This window comes from Phaenicophaeus curvirostris, chromosome 8 (assembly GCF_032191515.1).
Source record: "Phaenicophaeus curvirostris isolate KB17595 chromosome 8, BPBGC_Pcur_1.0, whole genome shotgun sequence".
NCBI lineage: Eukaryota > Metazoa > Chordata > Aves > Cuculiformes > Cuculidae > Phaenicophaeus > Phaenicophaeus curvirostris.
In genome coordinates, this window is record NC_091399.1 from 24,985,943 (window position 1) to 25,009,603 (window position 23,661).

At 37.9% G+C, this 23,661-nt stretch overlaps 1 protein-coding gene across 14 annotated transcripts in view; it reads right to left on the minus strand.

Moving 5' to 3' along the window:
* ADGRL2 (adhesion G protein-coupled receptor L2) overlaps positions 1-15,840 on the minus strand; it is a 394,437-nt gene extending 378,597 nt beyond the window's left edge. For 4 of the 14 annotated variants that reach the window (XM_069862790.1, XM_069862789.1, XM_069862787.1 and 1 more), the window contains exon 1: positions 15,687-15,833. The gene's annotated coding sequence lies outside the window, so the exon portion shown is untranslated. Of the gene's footprint in view, positions 1-15,686 lie in introns of all 14 variants that reach the window. The other 10 variants (XM_069862792.1, XM_069862791.1, XM_069862793.1 and 7 more) reach the window with 7 other exon arrangements.
* Positions 15,841-23,661: the final 7,821 nt, after the last annotated feature.

Sequence of the window (23,661 nt, forward strand, 5' to 3'; positions counted from 1 at the left end):
TCCAATGGAGCTGCATGTGCCAGAAAATTGTTCCTTAAATAGCAGCCTTCTTCACCTTCCATGCTTGGCTTTGACATTGTTTTCTTTATGAGGTAAAGTGTAGAAGGATACAGCGCAGTCTTAGCGTGGCTTAGCAAGAGAGTAGTACCAGATTTAGACTTTGTTTATGACATAGTTCTTCTATGAATATGCAAGCAAAAATCAAAAGACTCTCCAGCTTGCAAAAAAGAATTAATTATGAAACCCCACAACAAACCTAATGAGAACTTTAACAATTCCTGATTCAAACATTATATTAGAGGGCAAAGGAGTAGCAGAGATGAATCAGTTGCCTTACTAATGTATGAAAAAATGGAGGCATCAGCTGCATTCATGAGTACGGAGAACATGAGAGTATTTTGGAATATTTATGTGAATATTTTAGGTTCTCCAGATTTCTGCATGTTATTTATAGGGGTAAAGATAGGCTAAAGACTGGGAGTCAGAATACTGCTATTTGAAAGAGCTTTCCACCTCCAGAAGTCTCTTTCCTAAAGATAATAGAAGACTCAGCCACCTAGACAGTAATTTTTCAAAATGAACCACCACATAAAGAGGAGAGAATTTGCCTGAGACAGCATTTTACTACTGCTGTTACAGACTTTGCTAAATTTGGCCTCAGCATTTTACCCCTAGCCATTCAGTAACTGAAATGACCAATCGAGGCTGCGACCATAGCTTCAAAAAAACCTACGCTGCCTACTTGTAATTCATTGCTGGTTGCTTGGCTTCCCTTAGAAGTCAACTACTCATTTACAGTTGATATAAGTCTTTCTCTAAAGGCTGGAGAAAAGGTAATGTGACTTATGAACCTGCTTTTCAGGACACGGACAAAAGTCTTCTTCAAGATCTACTGAATTGGCTGGTGCTGTTTTCCATCATGGGAAGTTACTACCCCAGAGCTCTGACAGAGGAAGGTCATGTGAGTGCTTTTCAAGCCATTTCATACAAAATGAGCTGGGTTAGCTCATACTCACCTTCAACAGTCCATTAAGCTTTCCCAGCTCATTTTGCCTGCAATGCAAAGGAATGTGTACACTAACTCCTCCAGAAGCAGAGATGAGAGGATGGCAACTTCTGGCAGAGGAAGGCAACAGGCCACTGGGGAAAAAGCCATTTTCCATTGCTTGTTCAGGAATGCTTTTCTGTGAACTCTCAGTCAAAGCAGACAGAGCACTACCTTTTATGCAAGGCAAAGTAAAATCTAGCCCAATGAGGCTACCTGAGACAATTTAGTTAAGGCTGATGCTCAGCAGAGGGTCCTTCACAAAAATCAACAGCTAAGTGACAACCATTTTAAACAAGAGCTGACCATGGAAAAACTGCTCACTTTGAAAATAAGAAGTGAATGCTTAATTCAAATTTTACTCGCACCTTAATATATAGATATGAACACTTCCAAAGACTGAAAAACAAGAGGGAATAAGAAAAAACACGCAGAGTACCCTAGGTAGATAAAGACAGAGATCCCTGTACATCCTGGATCACAGCCTAACTAACCAATGTTTTTTCATGATACAAGAGAGGCTTCAGAGTCTTTGGACAGAAAAATATACAAGCATTACTGTGCACATTACTGTAGGTGAACCTGTTTTAGCAGGGGGTTGGACCAGACGATCTCCAGAGGTCCTTTCCAATCCTTACCATTCTGAGATTATGTGTGATTCAATTTTAAAACCAGGTTGAAAAACATCTGCTATTTCATGAGAATCTTAAATGTGCAGTTTTGTCCAATAGGCCACTGAATTTAACTTGCATCAGGTGAATCATTCCCTACTTTCACAGCTCAAGTAAATTAAATGCTTTAGCCATGGGATTTCAGGGCCCATAAGCCCAATTATGAAAACTCCTCAGGCCCAACTATAGTATCTGGTGTCACACGTAGTTCTGCTTCCTCACATAATAGTTAGCGTGTGCGGAATCAGATCCTTTGCCAGGCGTAACAGCTAAGAACAATAAACCTAATGGCAGCATGTAAGGGGGAATAATTTGAAGGTATAGTAATACGTACTATGTAAGGATCTTGCACATGTCATATTCTCTTTTCAGTTGCAAATTTATCTCTTTTAATGTGAGAGAACGAAGTATGGAAAGAGATAAGGAAGGGAACATGACACTGGAAGCCTAACTGGTTTGGCTTAAAATGCAGCAGCGCCCACTGCTTTGTTGAAGGAATGTAACCTGCTGGTGACAGCAATCATGACTTGACAGAGGATCAATCACAAGAGTTACAAGTGCTTTGCCCTTTTTCTGATATGTGACAGTTTTGGAAAGCAGCATCCTAGATAATCCCTTGTGGAACAACTTTCTGGATTATCTCTAGTGACCCTAGTTTTCCTACACAAACATAAATGTGCTTCATATTATTAGCCCCAGTTAGGATAATAGCCTTGGTAACAATGAGATGCAGAATAACTAAGGAGCTTTACTGTGCTTGACAGTTACAAAAGGCACCTTGAACAAACAGAATAAAACACCAACAACAAAAAAAACCATTTAAATCTACCTGCAGCTGCACTGCACAACTCTGGTGGAAACTATGAGGAGTTTGATTTATTCCTTGCATTTCTTCTGTTTTCAGCCAGTACAACTTTAATGAAATAACTAATTTAATTTCCTTCCAAAAATCACACTTACATGAGGTTAAAATTGGAATATCCCAGCAGCAAGCCAGACCTCTTTTATTTGGCCACTGTTCATCCTGTAACTACATGTGGCTCCTGCATTAGCAAAATCTTCCATGCCCAGTGACTAGAAGAACACTGGAAAGATTAGGACACACAAAATTTTGAAAGGATTTGCCAAGTTTGACATTTGCACCTGTGTAACTAGCAAAGGACAAAGTTTAGCCCTTAATATTATTTTATCCTGGCAGCATTTTAATATATCCTGGTTTGATTTTGCATCAACTCCTAACTCCTTAACAGTTTTAAATATGGTTGTGACTTACTGCTGGGGTCACTGAACAATGTTAGCTAAACATCCAGAGTGTGATATTTGATTACAGTTAAGCTTTTCCAAAAGCCAAGAGGAATCCATGAGGAAAATGCTAGAGATGGAATTTTTTAAGAGCCTATATGGCTACAAATTCATATAGCTTATTAACATATTTTAAGAATATTGATTCCAATGAAGAAATGCACCCACAAAGAGAGACCCAAGATAAAGTTAATGTGTAAATTGCTTTAAAAACTGTAGTTACTGTAATTACATGGAGCATTTTACAAGCAGCTAGGGACTGCTTTGGATAGATGACTGAAATTTAATCAGTATTTGGCACAGATTGCCTTTCTTTCACACCTCACATTTCTGAAGTACTATTCTAGGGAAAGCTGCTAGAATTGTGAGCCTTTATTATCACATTTGATCTCTCCACGCAGTTTCTGAAAGACTGACTTTCCAGATCTCATAGAAGATATGGGTCTGGGTCTTTTTTCTCAGGAGCATATGTCTTTCTTTTCCTTTTTCGGCAAACTTCATCAGCTCTCCAGGCTCAGGTTTGTGATCACATGGAATATTACATATGAAACGCAGAAAATGTTGGTTTGTTAATGCTGCCACCTGAGACTACAAGATAAAGGAAGCATGCACAGCCCTTTGTACTCAGAGTACATAAACACTTGTGCTAAACCTTTTATAAAATACAACTTATTTCTTCTACAGGCTTTATTTTGTTATTTGTATTAGCTGTCAAGAAACTGCCAGTTAAGAAAAGGGAGCCTCAAATGATCTATGCCTTTTAAAGGAAGAAGGAAATAGAAAATAATTAGATATGGTAAATGTGAAAATTGATCTGTCTGAAGAGTGTGCAGTTTACAAGCAAGAAATCAATCAGTTTACACCAAACAGATTAAAATCATGTATCATTATTTTTAATGGTTCGAGATGTAAAGGTCTGAAAGTCTAAATAGAATGCCTGATGATTACTTTTATTAAAATCCCAAGTATTGGAAGATATACAATGGCTGTCTAGATTGATTACTATATTATCTGCTTTGTAGAAAAATAATATCCTTGACTTGCTGCTTGTTGCTAAAATCCTCATTACTATGCCTAATATACTCTGTCCCTGGAGTAAATTAAAGCATTTCCTTCTTTTGTACTGTGGTTTCCTTAACGTTGGATTCTTAGAAATACTGGGACTATGCTGTGACATCTGAGTTCTAGAGATCAATTTATAGCTGTTAAAGATCATGAAGAATTGCCCATTAAAACAGTTGCTATTTGACGAATAACAACATTTGTGTTTAGCCTGGATATTTATCAAGCAGACAGAGCACTTATTCCTGATGCCTGAATGAAGGTCTGCATGAACAAACTTATTAATCAGTTAGCGCTTGGTTTTAAAACACCTGTCTTATTTAAAAAAAAAAAAAAGAACACAAAACAACAAACCCAAACCACACCAACCTGCACTTTTACATATATTAAAATTGCAGTCCAGATTTGATAGCACTGGGAAGTGCTTATGTGAAGGTGTCATAGCCACAGGGCATACCACCAACAGACAGTAAAAGCTCTGATATAAAAAACAGTTTTCTTTTTCTTGAGAAATGCTTACATATTGTTTTAATCTAAGGCCAGAGATATGATGGATTATACATATCCATATGCATATTGCATTTAGGCACACAAAAACTCAAGCAGATCATGATTGCATTTCTTCAGACAGAGCAAGTGTGCTTGTTACTGAAGTCAACGGGAACACTGCTACTGACCTCATTAGCTTTTCAGAGGTTCTGAATTCTGATTCACTGAACACTTCAATATTTAAAATTTCTAAGCTAAAAATGATCTTTGAATTATTCCTTAATTATTTGTGAGCAAACCTCATCTTTTTAAGCAAAACCTTTTGACAAAATAAAAATGTTTCATTTTAATTTTGGGTTGTAACATTGTGTTAATAAAAACATATAAACAAAAATAATTTCTAGATAAAGGCTTGTTCTCAAAACACCAATATGTTACCAGTTTCCCTCCTAGTTTTGTTTCCAAAGAAAACACTGGTTAAATTGATACCATTTTGTTGAATTTATCAGCACTGCCGAAACTGCATACTATGAAAGAAGATGGTTTCATCAAAGCTGTTCCAAGCAGCTTAGTTATTAAATCCACTGGGAAAAAAGCGAGCTTTACATAGGTCCCAGTTACAAAGAGTCTACTGTTTGCTAGTAGAGGGATCAGCATGACTAAAATAAGGAGGTATGGATAAGACAAAAGTTTCTAAAGAAAGCTTTGTGGTTCATCATCCTACTTAATTTCTCTGAGGATTATGTAAAGGTTGCTAAACATTGTGGATTTCTGTTCAAAATGAACACAGTATATGACTACCTAATTTCTGTTTACTGTTCAAACTGCTGCAGGTATATAGATATTTTAACAGCAAATCATGAATTTGGCCCTTATGTTTTATCATATGTATTCTGCATGCTGTAACTTCTCTGTTTCTTAAGGGTAGGTTCAAAATCCAGGTACAACTTATTTTAAAAAGGAATGAATAATAGGAACACCATTTTCTTCCACGGATATTTTTATTCTGTGTTTATAGAGCATTTATTTTTTCAAAGCTGTATACTAATATTAACCAAACAATCACAACATCCTTGTGTGCCAGGTTTTACACATAAAGAAAAGAGAAACAACAAAAAAAGAGATATAAAATACAGTGCCTAGTCCTGTAACTGAGGTTTCAAGCTACTAAAGTAATGCAAATAACAATAATGGTATGAGAGAAACCTTTCAAGTTTGAGTGTCTAACTGGCTTGATTTTCATAGGTTTAGACTTCTGAGCACTCACAACTGCCTTTGAAGTCGATTGAAAATGTAAGCCTCAGCACACATTAAAATCAGACCACTAATTTAGATGCTTAAACATGAAATTTAAATTCACAACTTCAGCTTTGGAAAAATTTGCCTAGGTGACTTTTCCAAAAGTACCTTACAAAACAGTGTCAGAACTAGAAGATTCTTGACTTGTAACACCTCGTCTTTGCAGATTCCAGCGTAGACACTATGGGCTAAACGCACCACGTACACTATGACTGATCTACACAGCTAAAGCAAGTTGGTGTGGGAAGAGATTATTGCACACTATCATAGTCCAAAAATTTGTATGAGATACTGCAAGAACGTGAGAAATGTCCCTTCCTCCCAGAGAAGCCTAACTACAAAACTGGCTGATAAAACACTATAGGGAGAGGACTCTGGTGAAGTCTGGTTGTTTCATATAGACTCTTCCTGTCACCCATTTGCATATTACCTCCTACCATGTTACAGAGAAAGCTCTCACAAAACTGACTGGAACAGCTGTTTTACCATCTACAAAACTCCTATAGTTTAGCCTTCTTTACACTTCTCAGAAGTTATGCACCAGATTGTCCTGTCCAGTGTCCTAAAGTCACTTCCTCAGCTGCAATAGAGCACGAGGAACTTTTCTTTCTATGTACAGGGGACCTAATTCTGGTTGTTACTGTGCAGATATTGAGAGAAGTGAGACTATGAGGAGGATCTTCCTCATCAGCTGACAGTCACAGCAGAACAGCCACAGTACAGAAAGGATGTTCCTCAAACTGTATGACTTTCCAGCTTTTATGAGATGGCCAAAGTTCCCTTTATGCGATGTCTGCAGCAAAAGCCAAGAAGCAATGACTTGGACACACTATGACTCCCTAAAATTGAAATAAGGGCTAGCGTTGGTGAATTCTGTCTAGTGCACTTCTTTATGTAGATATGTCTTGAGATATTTCTAACTTAGTAAGTACTACTACTCAATAGTGTGAAATATCAAACATGTGGGACCCAACACACATGTCATCTATATTTCATGACATTTTAATTCAGCCTAGTTCTACATTAGTCCTGTGGTCTGAATGCCCACAACTAGTCAAATCATCCTCCAACTTAGTGATATCCAGGAGGAACAAGGCTGATTTTGGATGTGGGCCACAACTCAGTGCTTTGGGAGAACAAGGAGATTTGCTTCAAGAGCTTACTCCTAATTTTTGGGCACCCTCATAAGGTACACCCTCCATCCACTCTCCCATATTGGCTCTGTAGCTTGATACTTTCGATGCCAGCATGCATCAGGAGATTGCCTACAGTGTAAGTCAGTAAGGTGGGCTCTAGTCAAAAATCTTGGGGCTATAAACCCATGAAACAGAAGAGGAGTAGGGAGTTGCAGTGATCTAAGCCTGGTAATTACAAAAAGTCGCTTGATTCTTTTAATAATCAGGAAGAGATACTGCAATCTCACTTGCTAAAGTCCCATCTGAAAGTCCTGCTCAAAGACAATGAAAAAACAAAATAATGGATTAATGTTATAGCTGTACTAAAAATGTGTAAAATCCAAACAACATTGTAAGTAAGGAAAGTTTACCATGGTTTAGTGTCTTTTTTTTGCATGACATTTTGGGAGAGAATGAGGCATATGAACATCAAAAACGAGTCAGCTTAAATTAGGGTGCTTGCAACTTTAATTATTAGCACCCCCAAGTCTGGTTTTATAGAACAGAGATCACCTACATGGTATTCGAAAGCCATTGGGTGTAAGCTTATAGTGGTAACAGCAAGTCTAATTTTCTTTCATACTTAGTATTTAATAGCTACAGAATGCTGCCCAAGGGGAAAAAAGTCAACAAGTAGTAACTTGATATTTATTCTACACAGACGTGAAGAAAGCTTAAAGAAATACACAATGTCTGAAACATTGACATGTATAACTATTTTAATTGTAATGTTGCTTTTCTTCTAGATTTTTCTGCTATGGTATAGGCTGAAATAATTGGTATACTTTTCAGCCTACAAAAACCATCCCAGAACCAGCCCCCAATCCACAAGAAAATCTTTTTGAAAAGCCTATGGTGGAATCATAAAAATCGCCACCTAGTTTGTACAGTCTGAAGCTGAGGATATGGTATTATCATTCTGTATAAATGATGCCGTCTTTCCTATTCTAAATTATATTGTATATATTGTCTCCTTCCCCTCCTGGTATTTCTCATTTACCTTCAGAATATTACTGAAGAATCCTCCAAGCTTTTCAGGTGCAGAGACCCACAGCCCTACCATTTTGGTAAGGGACCAGGAATACGGTGTGATGAACAGGACAGTGCTGGAAATCCTAAAGTCCCCTTAGCCCTCCACGCCTGCACAAACAGAAACAATCCGGCTGTAGAAGCACTGTTACTATTTTTCCTTTTTTTTTGCAGATGGAAGCGGAGGCATAGTCAATGTAGGTGGTTTACCCAAAATCATGTGGGAAGTTTGTGGCAGAACCAATATGGAGAGTACAAGTTTATCCTTGCTTGCTTATCCACGCAAGTGATCCCCATCACTTGCATCTCTATCTCTTCCTGACACAGGTTCTTAAACATGCTTAAGATAAAGGCCATATGAAACATTCAGGTCATCATTTTAAATTAACATATCTATTTTTACAGTGGATAATTTTAATTTCATTGAGATATATATTCATAGTAAATATATTTGGTGCCTCAGTTCCTTTTTTAACACAAGAATTCTCGTTTGTGTTGCATTTTAAGCCAAATTAAATTACAAAAATGCTCAGTTGTGTAACTATCAACACCACAGTATTTCTTCTTATTATGGAGACAAACACGGAGTACATTGGAAAAAAAATCGTGAATCTCATTTCTGATCCTAATGAAGCAAGTAACCCATTATACCAAGGTTAATTTGTTGACTCATGATTTCCACTTATCCAATGATATACTGAATCATATGAACAAACCTCTACATCTAATCAGTTTTTTTTATTGAATCCTGACCTTTTATACACCTTCTTCTTGATTATGAATGACAGTGACCTTTATCTAATTTAAAACACACATACTGATGCAAAAATATGCAAAGTACACATGTAAATTCTGAATTAAGATGAAGATGTGCATAATCTTCCAGGGAGAAATTGCTTTAGAGAGAGATGTTTATATTAGGGCCAATTGAGGGTATGTGGGGAGAAAAAGTGAATTAAACAGAACTCAGATGGGTTTGAAGGAACAGCTGCAGAGATACAGAAGTCTGTTTAGATTTTCTCAGCTTCTATTTAGAATTCTGAAATGTCAAAATATATATCAATTTTTATTATGCTGTTCAGCTTTTTATGGCATTCATGAAATGATCAAAATGAAATAAAGTCAGACAAAACACCTCTTTTACCTAAGATTTGGCAAACTGTACCTCAGTATTCCATTTATGTTTCACTCAAAATACATAATATTCATTTTCTACAACACAAAAGCTGGCTCAAATTCACACCATTATGAAACTGGCTGGGTTCACTTTGCCATTTATCTCATTAAAGAGGATTGGTAAGAGCATCATCTGAAGATGGTCTTTTTAGTCCAGGATATAATTGGGAACTGCTGTAAATGCCAGAAAAAAAAATAAGAGGAGTGACTCCTGGGGAAAAGAACTCCCTAACTTTCCTTTTGCTTTTTTCTTTTCTTCACTAATGGGTCTGCATTGAAATTACTAAAGATGAACCCAGCCATGGGCACAGTCTGAACCACTGTGTAATCCTATAATCCACTCTCTCTTTTCACAAGTCATTCCTTCCTCCGAATTGCTGTGAACCTAAGTTGTAGATCAACAGCTTTGCTCTAGCCTTGCTCTTAAAAATATATTTATAAACTCTTAAATATACAGAAAATTTGCAAAACTTGATGTAAAGACTGTCAAAGCAAAAATCTAACAAATGCATTCCTCTGAGAGACTCCAACCAAACAGTACCTGGCATTAGCATGTACTTTCATGATTAACAACAGGGGGTTGTCAGACTGCTGTTTCTGAAATAAACAGATTTATCCTGACAGATAATCAGCAGTTTGCACTAGCTAATACATGTCATCATCCGCCATTGACATCATTACATTAAAAGCACACTTAGTACAATGTTTTGCAGGAAATTAAACAGGTTTTGTGATACACTTCTGGTGGATTTTTTGGGGAACATAGAGGGAAGCCTGGGGAAGAGACTGGAACATTAGAGAAAAGATGTAAGTCAAACAAGACAGGGAAGATCCCCAGATATGACATACCCTATTTAGTTTTTCACAATCTATTAATGTAATTTCTAAATACAATAAAACCAAATGTTCTGACTGTAAATCATGTCTTGTACTTTTAAGCAGGCCTTGGCTGTCCCTCATACGCTCACCTGTGTTACCTCAATACTCCTCTCTATCTCTCTGTCTGTCCTGCATACTCCACATAAAAAATACCTACATAACACACATATGTGATATACATCTGATCTTGCCACTTATCAACGTATTTTTGAGGCTGGCTGGTGGACTTTGGGAGACCAATCGTATCGAGAATCGCCTGCACAATTTTCTGGCAATTCAATATTTATCCTCTTTAACTTTCAGGCATCTCTCTGTGGACCCTCCCTTGCAAAAGGAGACAACCGGTTACACATAACTCATTGGACAGGAAGTTGTGGAAGGTAATGAAAATATGGAAAAGTTTGGTGCAGAGCAGCTTTGTGACCTGCAGGGAATGTGGAACAATGTCACTTATACATGGGGTCCCTGTAGACCCCTCCTTCTGAGCCGCATACTTAATCAGTTGGCTGTTTCTGCAGGGATCAAGTTTGGACTCAGGGAGAACAATGAAGTTTTAGTAAGAAAAACAAAATATACCTCCCCTATATCCTCCAAGTAAACTATTCTTGCCTCAGTTGTAAAGATGATGGGAATTATACACCCTCAGGTTTGCCGAGGCAGACTCTGCAATTTCTTTCTTTTTTAAATTGTAGGTTGTCAATTAACATTCTACTCTTACTGTTCCGTGAACTCCCCTAATGCAGACTGTGCAAAGACCAAGTAGCAGAAATTGCATGGGGGCTGTTACTTGACTTCAACAAGTATTTCATCCTCTTTCTTACAGGGCAATTTCTAAGTCACAGGCTACTCTTTAGGGGCAAGTTAGATATCGAGGTCCTGTCTCCGGCGGCCTATTGTAACGAGCTTTAGTCATCCACAGATAGAACCTACATCTCTCTTTCAGGCCTTTGTCTCACATGGGATACATTTTGTTTCTTCTGCCTTCCCTCTTCATAACTTGGTAGGAAGACAAACAAGAAAGAGTAGCTAGTTACTTAGGGATTCATTTTTATCCATTCACGCTCATGCATTTTCACATAACATTCCCTCTAATGTTACTAAATCCCCCAATCTTCCCCAGCCAAACCAGCAGAATTAAAACAGTGGGAGGGATGAAGTCTTTACATGACAAATGTAACCTTTAAATAAATGAGTGGCAGCATCACGCAGACTTTAAATACGTTTTAATTCCTACATCCTCTCTGTCTCTTATGAAAGGTAATTTTTGAGAAACATGTATGTCTTGGTTTAACATCTCTTATCCTCCTTCCCCCCTTTATTTATTTTCCCTCTTCCTAATATTTCATTCCCAGTTGTTAAAACTAATGCAGAGTTTTGCCATAGATCTTTTACTTAGGTAGAGTGGGCAAAACCTCAGCATCTTTTACTCTGATGTGGAATGGAGAAATAAATTCTAATCTAACCAAATGATTTCAGAGGTTTTTTTATTTTTCTTTCTGGAAGTACTGAATTTCTCCTGACCCACATTCTGCATATTTCTTGTACTCAGTGATGTTTGAGGCTGCTTAGATTTTCATTCGCATTAGATATTTGGGGTCCAAAGGTCAAATGAGCATTGCTTTTGAGTCAGATGCCTTCTGGCTGCATTTCTAATTGTTAATCTTTTCACACTGAGAGAAATAAGAAAGTAAGAGGCAGTTCAAGCTATCCCAAATAAACAGACAGAAGTAAATCAACAATTACTTTCCCTGTGTGGACTGCGCTTGCTCATTTCTCCTCAAGAGATAACACTCTCTGACATAACGTCAGATAACCATGTTCAATGTTTCACAGACTTGCCATTTAAAGATTCATTTCCACTCCACTTACTTTCTTTTTATCTACCCCTCTTTGGTGTATTTCATCTGTGAAAATTTTCATGTATGCTCCCCAGGAAAGGTATTGGGGAGAGAGGGAAGCAAAAGGGTCCGACTTAAAACACCTCTAGACATTATAAAAGGAGTACGATAGGACAGAAAAATGAAATGCTCTCATGAGTATAAGTTGTTTGCATAAAATTCTCAACTGTTACTAAAGCTTCAGTGCAGTTCCTGAGGAAGATGGATATGTAAAGCCTCAGGTTAATTTCAATCATTACCAAGCATTTTACATCTGCTGAAGAATTCCAAACTTATAAAGGGGTGTCAATCTAAAGCTTTAGACCAAAATAAATAAATAAAAAAGGAAAAACTTCAAAGGCTGTCAGTAGGCAAGTTAGGATTCTGATTCAGCTTTTAACCCCTAGAGGTATAAGCATGCCTTATCTGCAAAAGAAATGCAAGGTCTGTACACTGCAATGTTACATTTTAATCATCTACTCTACAGTACAAGGCAATGATAAGAAAGGAGACTATGATACAATTGTGTACGTAATTTGATGAGAAGCTGTGGGGAACATATTCTTTTATGAAATTAAAAAAAAATACTAATGACAAATCACTGACCGAGGACTTTGTTGACAACTGAGTTTCCCATTTGTAGCTGTATATTTTCTCAAGGCTATACCACTGACTTTTTAGGACACTCAAATTTTCTTTTCTCTCTAGAATATTTTCAAGTATAGTTCAGCAAATGTAGCTGCTTAGAGCTGAAAACAACTAAAGCTTTTAAGAACTTGGATTGAACTTATTAACAAGCTCTACAGCAGCCTTTTAAGATGATAATTTATCTTTTTAAGTGTCTTCTGTAAAACCAGCAGGAAAGAGCCTGATGGGAGTAAGAACCCTGCTTTATATACACTTACAAGGTTTACTGCATCCTATAGATTCTGCTGCAAGGCAGACTACAGTGGAGTATCAGGTAACTTATCTTGAAGAGATGTTTGACTGAGTTACTATAGCAATGGCAAGTTGCCGAGGCAGAGGAAGAAACCACACCAACAGAAAAAAGGAACGTGCCATAGAAAGACACAATGTTGTATAGTATACTCTATCGTGTGCTGTATAGCATAAACCAGCCTGAAATGAAACACAAAGGTTCACTCCTTCGAGAGTTTTCTGAAAATATATCCAGAGGCTTCAATAATATAAACACCTGATTTCTTCAATTTATTTCAGTGTACCAAGGAATTAAACTGAGTTATGTCAGGTAAACCTGGTGAATCTACAAGGAGACACAAGTGCATGATTTGGAAGTAGCTGTTTGAAATGCTGCTGATGACTCACCAAGGAACACTTCTGTCCCTGTAAGACATTGGTCATTGGGTAAAAGGTAGAAAGGAAGCAGGAAATAACTGTCTGCTGCAACAATATTTTAATCCACTTACAAAAAATCTTCCTCGGAAAGGCCTTTCTCTCCCTTTTTCATATCTCCAGTGGTGAGTCATCTAATCTCATCTCTCTATATTGCTAAACTCCACAGGGATCACCTTTACTTCTCAACTTTATCCTGGCCAGAGATTCAGTCAGACAAAAGATCCTTAATGTCTTTCCTTCAGTTCAGTTCTCTTCTCTAAAATCCATTCCCCTTCTCTTTCACAAAATGAAAGAAGTGTTTTTTTATAAATGTATCTTTCTTTCTTTCTTTCATTCTCTTTCTTTCATTCTCTTCCCTTCTCCTTTCTTTATTTTTACTTTCTTTTCTTTCTGCTGGGGGAGGCAGGATGCCTGTATCAGATCTCTCTTTTCTATAAATAAAAATTGCTTTGTGTGGAGCAAGTTGCTGAGAAGAATGCATTACTTTTCCCCTGTCTAGAAAGGATCTAAAATTTTAAACTCATAGAACAAAAATACATGCTTGTTCTTTCTAAGTAACATTAATTTACTCAAAAACTCTGCACGTGAAAGAGTTAATAAAAATTCTAATTACAGAATAAGAAAGAAAGAAAGGTCAGACTCCACTTACATCATTGTGAAGGGCTTTTAGTACATACTGCTATAAAACATATTTCTTTTTTCAGTTGCCATCCTCACAGGGTAACCTGCATACCAATAGGATCTCCAAAATGCCATGAAGCAAAAGATATTTATCTGCTAAATTCTATGTACAGTAACCTAACAAATGCCAGAGAAAGAAAGATTGCCCTCTGCACAGTAATACTTGTGTAGATGTCTTCTTTATGCTAACAATGACAAGGCTCTCCAGGCTTGTACTGTACTCCAAAATCAGAATGCATTTTTTTCAAGAAGCAGACCTGATATCAAAGAGAAAAGATGCACCTTTTAGGCACTGAAATACTTAACAGAGTGGGCAAGTACTCTTTGTTGAAGCAGACTAACTAAAAATATATAATCCAGAAAGATAAAATGGAAAGCGTATGCCTCAAGTGTTGTTGAAGAAATTAGACAGGATATGTTTTGGAATATCTACGCTCCTCTCTCTGGTCTTGTCTGATCAACTACATTTTCATTTTAAACTCTGTCTAAAGCTTCACAGAAGTGTTATTTAAATAACTTGAGTGCCTTAGATAGTAAGCATATACAAAAGCAGGGTGGCTCCAAATCTAATCATTGCCATTTCTTAACTTCAGCTGTGCTAGACAACAAACAAGAACTTTACTGTGGGATAAGTGTAAGTCAGAATAATTCCAATGTTTTCCATTATATTACTCTTCATATACATACTCTGCAATTTAACACATCCAAAGCCGGTTTCATAGTTATTTTTATCATTTGCATCCCTAAATTCTGACAACAAATTCAAAGAAATATGAATAAACAAATACAAGATTTACTGTCACCTTTCATAAAGCCAGTGTGTGCTGCCAAATGCATTAGTGCAATGTTTTGTGTGAGGTATGCTCAAAGTTAGAATGTATTTAATGAAGTAGTGCACGACTTTCCTCTCCTTAAGGAGTTTTTTTAAGAATCATCTCCAAATAGTTGTTCCTGAGTTGCACTTTGTTTGCAAAGCAAGCGCTGCCCGTTCAACCTTTCTAAACAACAGATATTAACAGTGATCTGTGAGGGTTCCATTTCACCACTTCTGCAGGCAATTTTATTAACTACATGTTTATCTTGTGGTCTAAATTTATGACGGGCCCATTTGCAGCAGGGCCTGGAGTTTCCTTGTTTACAACACTGCGAAGTAAGAGGTGACCTTTTTTATTTTCCTTTAAAACCTTTCAACAGTTTGTTCTGCTCCAAAGATAGCACCTTAATAAGGTTTCAGGCCAGAAAGCTCTCTTGATACTGTTTGCCTCTGGGGCTTACACAGCACTGCATTAACTTACAGAGACATTAGAAAACATTTTTAAAGGAAAACACAAACTTGCCTGTGGATTACATTTGTAGGTTAGGTTAGAAAGCTGCTGTGCCAAAATCCTACCTGCCATTATGGAAAGGAAAAGAAAATGGGGAGCGAGGGAAGGGGGGGGGGGGGGGGGGGAAGATACATAGCTGGCTAAATAAACAGTAAAACAGCTGTTTAAACAGTTCACCTACACCCACAAGTAACAAAAGCATCAGGCACCTGGCGCAATTCTATTAGGACCTAATTCTGACAACAATATGCATCATTATAGTGGGATAATGAGCAAACACTGGAGGCATTACATGTCTTTAGAAGAATCAGACTTCCTACCTTAGTAAGACTGATAGAAGGAAAGTCCCCCTTTAAAGAAAGTTGTAAGTAAAACCAGGCAGCAGTTGCAGTAAATTGAGTCCTTTCAGTCACTGTATACATGCAGCAGTTCTGCAATAAGGGAAAAATATAATGGGAGGAGCAGCTGTGAACGAGTGACCTCCTGAAGCTGAGTTCTCTTTGTGAATCAAGCACTGGGAGCCAGTGCCTCTGATTTGCATGGATTATCTCCACTTGAACAGAGACATTTAAATGAACTGGCACAGGGGCACGGGGATAAAAGGAAAAAAAAGGAGAAAAAAAAATATATATATAAAAGGAAGAGTAAGTGAGTGAGAGAAGGAGAGAGGAGGAAGGAGAGCCGAGAGCGGGGCGCTTGGCTGGAAACGCTGGTTGAGGCTGAGCTGTGTCTCAGAAGAGCTACAGCTCCCTCTTCATGTCACAGTTGTAAGATGAGGAAAGCTGTCATTATGGTCGAGTTTGAAACAGATTTCCACACCCCCCCCCCCTCAGCTCCCCCCTCAGCTTCCGATGGTTCATTTGATCAGATTTCTGTAAACACTTAATAATTCAGCCTGTCACGCGGCTCGGGTTTCCTACTGCAAGCATCGAGTGATTATAAACCTGGTAAAACCCCGCTAAATGATTTTAAACACGGAAGTATTTTGAGCAGAGCAACTCGTGCAAATGGAGATGGAATATCTCCAACTGTGCCTTGACGGGTTGTTTAGTTGTGAGTGTGCAGGTGTGTCCAGAGAAGAGCGACAAAGCTGGTGAAGGGGCTGGAGAACAGGCCTGATGAGGAGCGGCTGAGAGAGCTGGGGGTGTTTAGCCTGGAGAAGAGGAGGCTGAGGGGAGACTTCATTGCTCTCTAGAACTACCTGAAAGGAGGTTGTGGAGAGGAGGGAGCTGGGCTCTTCTCCCAGGTGACAAGGGACAAGAGGCAAAGGCCTCAAGCTCCGCCAGGGGAGGTTCAGGCTGAACATTAGGAAACAATTTTTCACAGAAAGGGTAATTGGGCACTGGAACAGGCTGCCCAGGGAGGTGGTTGAGTCACCTTCCCTGGAGGGGTTTAAGGGACGGGTGGACGAGGTGCTGAGGGACATGGGTTAGTGATTGATGGGAATGGTTGGACTCAATGATCCGGTGGGTCTCTTCCAACCTGTTTATTCTATGATTCTATGAAAAGAGTTAAGGGAAGGCAGCGTTCAAAGCATTTCTGTGCGGGAGGATCACTAATAGAATGATGGTGTGTGCTCAGCAGTATCTTTAACGTTATCTAAAATCTATCAAGACAAAAGAGAGACAAAAAATTTGCATTCAACCACTTCAGATTTTCTCCCTTATTACCATAAATACCACAAACATTACCTGTTGCACGTTCCTGATTTGATTTAAATGCAGTACTTAAGCTGATTAGAAAAATATGAGAATATGTTCAAACCTCTTGAACCTGCACCCAATTCAAGAGGAACCTGAACCAAACTTTGTTTCTTTTGTTTAAAGTATTTCAAATAAGTTATTTTTACACCACAGTATAGAATGTTGTGAACCTCTACGTGTATTCATTCTGCTCAGAAATTAGACCAAGAGTCGTGAAAAGCAAGTAGAACGGCTTGTCACAAGTCCTTTTGTAACTGGCTGAAAATAGGAATGGATGCAATTAACATTCTTTGAGAGTTATTATTTGGTGAGACAAAATGTCCTGTATTAGTACTTCAAGCAGCTGAACTTTTTCTTGTAAGAAACAGGTCTTACTGTAAAATACTGCTCGTTCTGAGAATAACAGAATGAAACAGTTTCCAAAGACAATCAGGACTGAATTCTGTCTCCAGCTCATTTGCGGATCAACCTGAGTCCTATATGAGTTCCATTCTGGTTCCCGATCCATATTTCTTGGGTAAAGCCCTAGCACTTCTCTTTGTAGCATTCCCAATGTTTACTGTAACACAGATTCCAGAATGATGCCTCTATCTGAACAGAATATATGGAGAGTACTACACTTAATCTAGTCATGAGAAATTGCTTCTTGGAAATAATCACATTTACAGTAAAATTTGCTGCAGATAAATGATCACATAGATATTGGACAAAGTAGTGGAGAATATATTTGGATTTTCTAATAAATGCTATGTGACACAGTTATTGGTGTCTGCCTGAGCCCCATAAAGCGTTTCCTCTGAGAAATGCTCTTGGTTCACTGCAGAATGTTTAGTATGAGAGAGGGAGGATCCTTCAGCTAGAGTCTGTATTTCTGAATATTTACCCAGATAATATTTAACCTGTCTGAAATCTCATCCTTCCCTGTGCACTCTCTGGCACTTCTCAACCCTGTTCTGTGGTCATATCTTACTTGTAAATTGGACTCCAAATTTTATTTCTTATTTTCTTGCTTGTTCTTTTTTCCAGTGACCAGTCACCAGGTAATAACAGATGAATTTGACTCCAGCAGGGCACTCAGATGTCTAGTCTTAATATCAAGCCTGTAGATGATAGCTGTGGAAAGCAGCCTCCTGGTTGATAGATGGCTTTGAAAAAGATGGTCTGTCAACCAAATTTACTCCTATTACTCTGCACCCTGCAATACATACCTCGATCCCACAGTATGCCAAGTTGATAATGGCATAAGGCTTCAGTCCCACCAACCTGTATGTCATTGGCAGCAGGTAAGCCTGGAAAAAGGATGAAATAGCCAGCAACAAGAGGGATATTTGTGTTAAAAGTACAGGTAAGAGGAAATTACTGTGTAAGGAATTGAGACAGCTGTGGACAGTACAAGACAAACTACAGGGACAGTGTGAACAGGATGCAGAAGCTGTGGGATGTATCTGTTCTCTGGAGAGATATGTATGTCTGAAGAGTCATCTGCTAAAGTTCATCAACAGGAGACCTTACTTGACATGTGCCTGGAAGCAATAAATGAAGATGTGGATTCGTGGAAGTGGTGTAAGGAAAAGCAAACTGAATGGGCAAACGGAGATTTACCGAGAGTTGTTGAGTGAGAGGTCATATAAGAGATAGCTCAGAGGAGACTGGTGAGTCAGAGAAGCCTGCAATGAAGGGAAGAAGCAGAACAGTATGGGAAACAGAGGAAAGCTAAAAAATATGCTTGCCGTATGGGAGCCTGAAAAAGCACAACAGACAAAACCAAAAAAGAAGGTAGAAAGAAAGTGGAAAAGTTAATTCCACCAATGAATGTAGGAAACTAGGAACCAAAGAGGAATGAGACAGGTAGAGAAGTTTGTGAGGGGTAAAGAACAAAAGGCAAGATTATCTGTGAATAGAAGGTAAAGTGGACTAAGAGAAAAATAGTGCCTACATGAACTGGGAGCCTGCATTAAGAAGAAACAACTCAGTTGTCACTAGATCAGTTCCACAGAACAGGATGCGAGGTCATTTCCCAAGAAGGAGGATGTGGGATGTGGGTGGAAAAGTAAAAAAGGATTCTGCTAGGAAGAGAGAAGAATTTTTTTTTTTTAAAAAATTTAATTTTCTTCACAGTGGTAAAATGATGCCATGAAATTCCCACTGGAATAAATCAAAGATGATTACACTAAATCATTTCATTTTAGGTAGAGGAAAAATGCCTAAAAAGTAAAAGCTCATGGGAATGGTATCTGGCTGAATAACCATGGAAACAACTGGGACTGAGAGACACATTGTTAAAAAAGAAACTTAAGAGAAATACGAGGAATCTTTGACAGGGGTTCATGTGATCTTCATGCTTTTTTCCTGTACACAGCAAGAAGAAAATCTAGTCAATGGAAATAGAGCTATAGTTGAGGAAATACCAGTGAGGGATCAGGAAAGAGAAGGTAAAATTATATATTGGGACCATAGTACTGAAGTGTACATGCTACCTGAGAAAGATACCAAGAAAGCTTAAGTAACCTTGCATACCTGCCTTCTAACAGTCTGATAGATTAAAAAGAAATGAGAAAGAATGGTATACATCAAATAGCATATGTTTGGGCTAAATTAATGTATGTATTTACCAAGCAGTGAACAGCCAGTAAGAGCTGAAACTATTACTATCTTTGTTTTAGTAAGCAATCCAAATGCTATGAGAAAACTGGTCCAAAAACTGATCGTGAGTTAAGTTCATTTAAATGAAGTGGAACAATCAGGAAAAGTAAGTCTTTATAGCTCAAAGGGCAAATTTTGGTAATGTAAAAGGTCTTGTTTGTGAAACTTATCTATTTAAGACCTTGAATGGGGAAGAGCCTTTAAATCAGAAGTCCTAAAGCAACGTGGAATGTAGAGCTGGTGGAGGGGAGAGAGTGTGTGGGAAAGTGGTCAAGCTATACCATGCAAATTAAGAACTCCTTCAAGAAGATTATGAGATACATACAGAGCACAGGAGGAAACAAAAAAGACATATCAACAGAGACAGATGTGTTTTAGAGGTCAAAACATAAGGTAAAGCAATGCCAATAGTCAGACTGAACTACAAATAGGATGAGATATTGAAACAAACTGCAAAACAAACTTCATGCAGTGAAAGTGAGACCAAATAAAACATGGGACTTCAATATAAGAGGAAGTTAATGGGAGTAAAGGAAATCTATCTACAATTTAAAACTAAGTGGATACTTTGTGTATGTTTTCAGTAATATTGCCCAGAGAGGAAACAGGATTAATAATGGGAAAGAAGTCGCGATGATAGAAATTACCAAACTGGAAGCAAAGCTAAAAGCACAGTGCTTTTAGGCCAGGGAGAGATATTAAATAAACTCCATTCCGCAGGTCTGATCAGAAAGGGAACATGAAATCCCAAACCTGGTAGGAAGCAGCTCAGACGTGATCCTGGCTGACTGGAGAATAGCAAATGTATTATCTGTTTCTAGAAGGGAGACCTATGCAGCTAGAAACCCATTAGTTTGACCTCAGTTGCTTTAGAAGAAATTTTGAAGGAAAAAATAATTGAAGACAGGGAGGCAAATGGGAAATGGGATAACATACAAAAAGGATTTACTAAAGATAGATTGTGCCAAGTGAATTTGTTATCTCTCTTTAATAAGATAACTGATTTTCTAGACAAAGGATTTATGATACATCTTATCTATATCTGGGCTGCATATAATACAGCATCACATAGGAAATGAGGGATTAGGAGAAGAGTTGTAAAGTGGATAAGAGATTGTCTAATGGATGGATGACAACAGGTGGCATTGAAAGAAGCAGCATGAAACTGCAGGAAGTTTACTGACAGGAATTCTCAAAACTCAATTTTGTGATCAAACTTTTTAAAGATCCAAGCATAAGGAGAAGAAGAATTAAATCTATGGTTTCCATTAAGCTAGGAAAAAAAGTCATTACAGAAAAAGATCACTAGTTTGTTTTTTTTTTAATTGCAGAAAGTACAGGTACCCAAATGTTTTATACAGACACATAAAATATGGTATTGTATTTTTCTACAATAAAAAAAAATATTCATACCATGCACAGGCCTGAGAGTGAGGCCTTTTCTGAAATTCTCTGCACAGTCTTTGTCACGTGGAGTCAAGAATATATGCTAAGACTGGAATAATTGCAGAAGGGTGCAACTGCAACTGCTGGCAGACTGAAGAGCCACCACTCAGGGAGAAGAGTGAAATGCTTTGCTGCTTTTGTCTGGCTAAGCAAAAAGCTGAAAGGGGATATGGCTGATGTCTATAAATGTATTTATTAGACATCAGGCTGGAAAACAGCCATATAGAGCTACAAGACAAGGCTGACAAATGGAAAAGCAGCTCATGCTTAGATAAGAAATACAGAGATGATTCCAGTCATGAGAAAAGTGATTTTTCCAGGCTTCCAATAGCTTCAGTAGGGGTAAAAAACCCCCAAGTAACTGCATTTTAATAGTGAACGATTCTTTTATTAGAGAAGTCATCTCACCTGGTTGCCTATGCAATTAGTAGGCTGAAGTCGAGAGATGCCTTGCCTTTTGTTCCCAGTTTCTGTAATATATTCCATTGAACTCAGTGACCTGTCATGTGTCTTCCCCCTCCTCCTTTTTTAGTGCCAATCAGTGTCTTTGGTGTTGCTGAAGAATAGAGGAGATTCTGTGGTGTATCTGTCACACTTCAGAATATGCTGTCCGCAGATGCACAGTGCATTCTTCCCACTTCTACCCTTCATTTTGAAACACGTCGGATGAGGAAAGATTATGTCATAGATACAACAATTATTTTAGCGTCCAATACAGAATCTGTTAGGCCCTCCATCCAAGATAACTAAGGAAAAAAGTAGAACATTGAAAGGAGCAAGATAATCTTGCTGGAAAAAAACAAGAGTGCAGTTTACAAGGAAAATATTACTGGAGCAGAAGAAACTAGAAAAGCATATTATCTTTTAGCATGACTGTGATCACAGAGCAAGTCAGACAGAGTAAGAGTGGAGGGTGTCAGAAAGATTAGAGAAAATGGACAAAGAAATTCAAAACCAGTTTTTAACTTTTACAAGAGGCTTGATTTTGATTCACTTATGAAAGAGGGCCCTTTGATTTATTTAAATCCACGTGAACATCCTTGCTCTGCAATTGTACAACCTGTTAACAATTCTCTGTTGATTAGACAATGGAAAAAGTAGAAAAGAACCAATCATGGTTATAAAAGCAGAAAAACCAAATACGTTGTAACAACTGGCTATCACGTTGATAGGACATTGCCACTTCATGGAAAGGAAAGTCTGGCAGATAAAACTCCGTACCTACAAAGTTAGATTAATATGCAAAGAAGAAATGTGCTTGCTGATGGTGATAGTTTTTTTTATTCTCATTTCCAGTATGGGAAGATGTGAACATCAACATTAACTGAACACATTCAGACCAAATAAGAGCTCTTGAACTTCTCATAGCTTATCATAAATGTATATACAGACTGTAACTAAACCTCAAACATCCAAAATAATCAATATCAAAAGGTTCTGCTTGAAGAACTTCTGATGGATTTAGAATAATTCCAGAAAGAAGAGCCTATGATCTGGTTTCCTTCAGAGAGAAGTAGAAGAAAACAGATCCATGGTGACTATCTAAATGAAGCCTTTGTTTGAAGGTGGCCGAGCCAGTCAGAGATTTTCTGGCTGAAGAAATATTCTTGAGAAAAGCTGCTTTGCTGAAATGGAGAACTTCTGACAAATTGTTGTAGATTCCAACTTTTTATCCCTTGTAGGTCTTTTGAAGAAATGTGATGCAGGAGTGGTGCAGCCAGCTATGAGTTTTAGACCCTGTATTCCCTGTCTCAGATATGAAACTATCTGCAATATATTCACCGTTCTGCCTCAGAGAAAATCCCTGATAATAGTAAAGATGCTGATAAGAATGAAATTTTCATTGCAAAGGTATAGGGTCGGGGAATCCTGGCGGAAAACCCCAAATTGTATCAAAATCTTCATTAAAGACAAAATGAGCCACCTCAGAAACAACCTGCCTTGTGAGCAACAAGTCTTCAGGTTCCAGCCTGAAGAAAGCTCAAGTCTAACCCGCCAAGGAGACATTAGGTCACACATGTGGAATTCAGCCCCAAAATAAGCCACTCAGAAGCTGAGAATCCACATCCCAACAAAGATTTAATTGAAAAAATGTTCCATAGATGTTTCACAAAAAGTGCAGTCTGGGAAAAAAGGAAAGTTGGTGTCTGATGAGAAACTATTTCACTGGAAAATTCCTGCATGACTTTAATTCTTCTGTATGCTTGCAGATGTGTATGAGTGTTTTTTCTCAATTTGAACAGAATCTCTGAAGTAGTTTCATAATTTGTATAAAAAAAAAAGAAGAATGGATGCTCTGAATAGTTTGAGGTTTACCTATGATGTCTGTAGGTGATGAAATTGCGAGTTCAGCTTTTCAGACCCCACATAAAGAAACGGTAGCAATGCATTTTAAACATATTTTGCTACCGGAAAAAAAAAGAATAGAATAGAACATTCCAGAGAACTTTGAAACTATTACTGGTATTTTGCTGGTAATGACAGCTTTCCCACACTTTACACA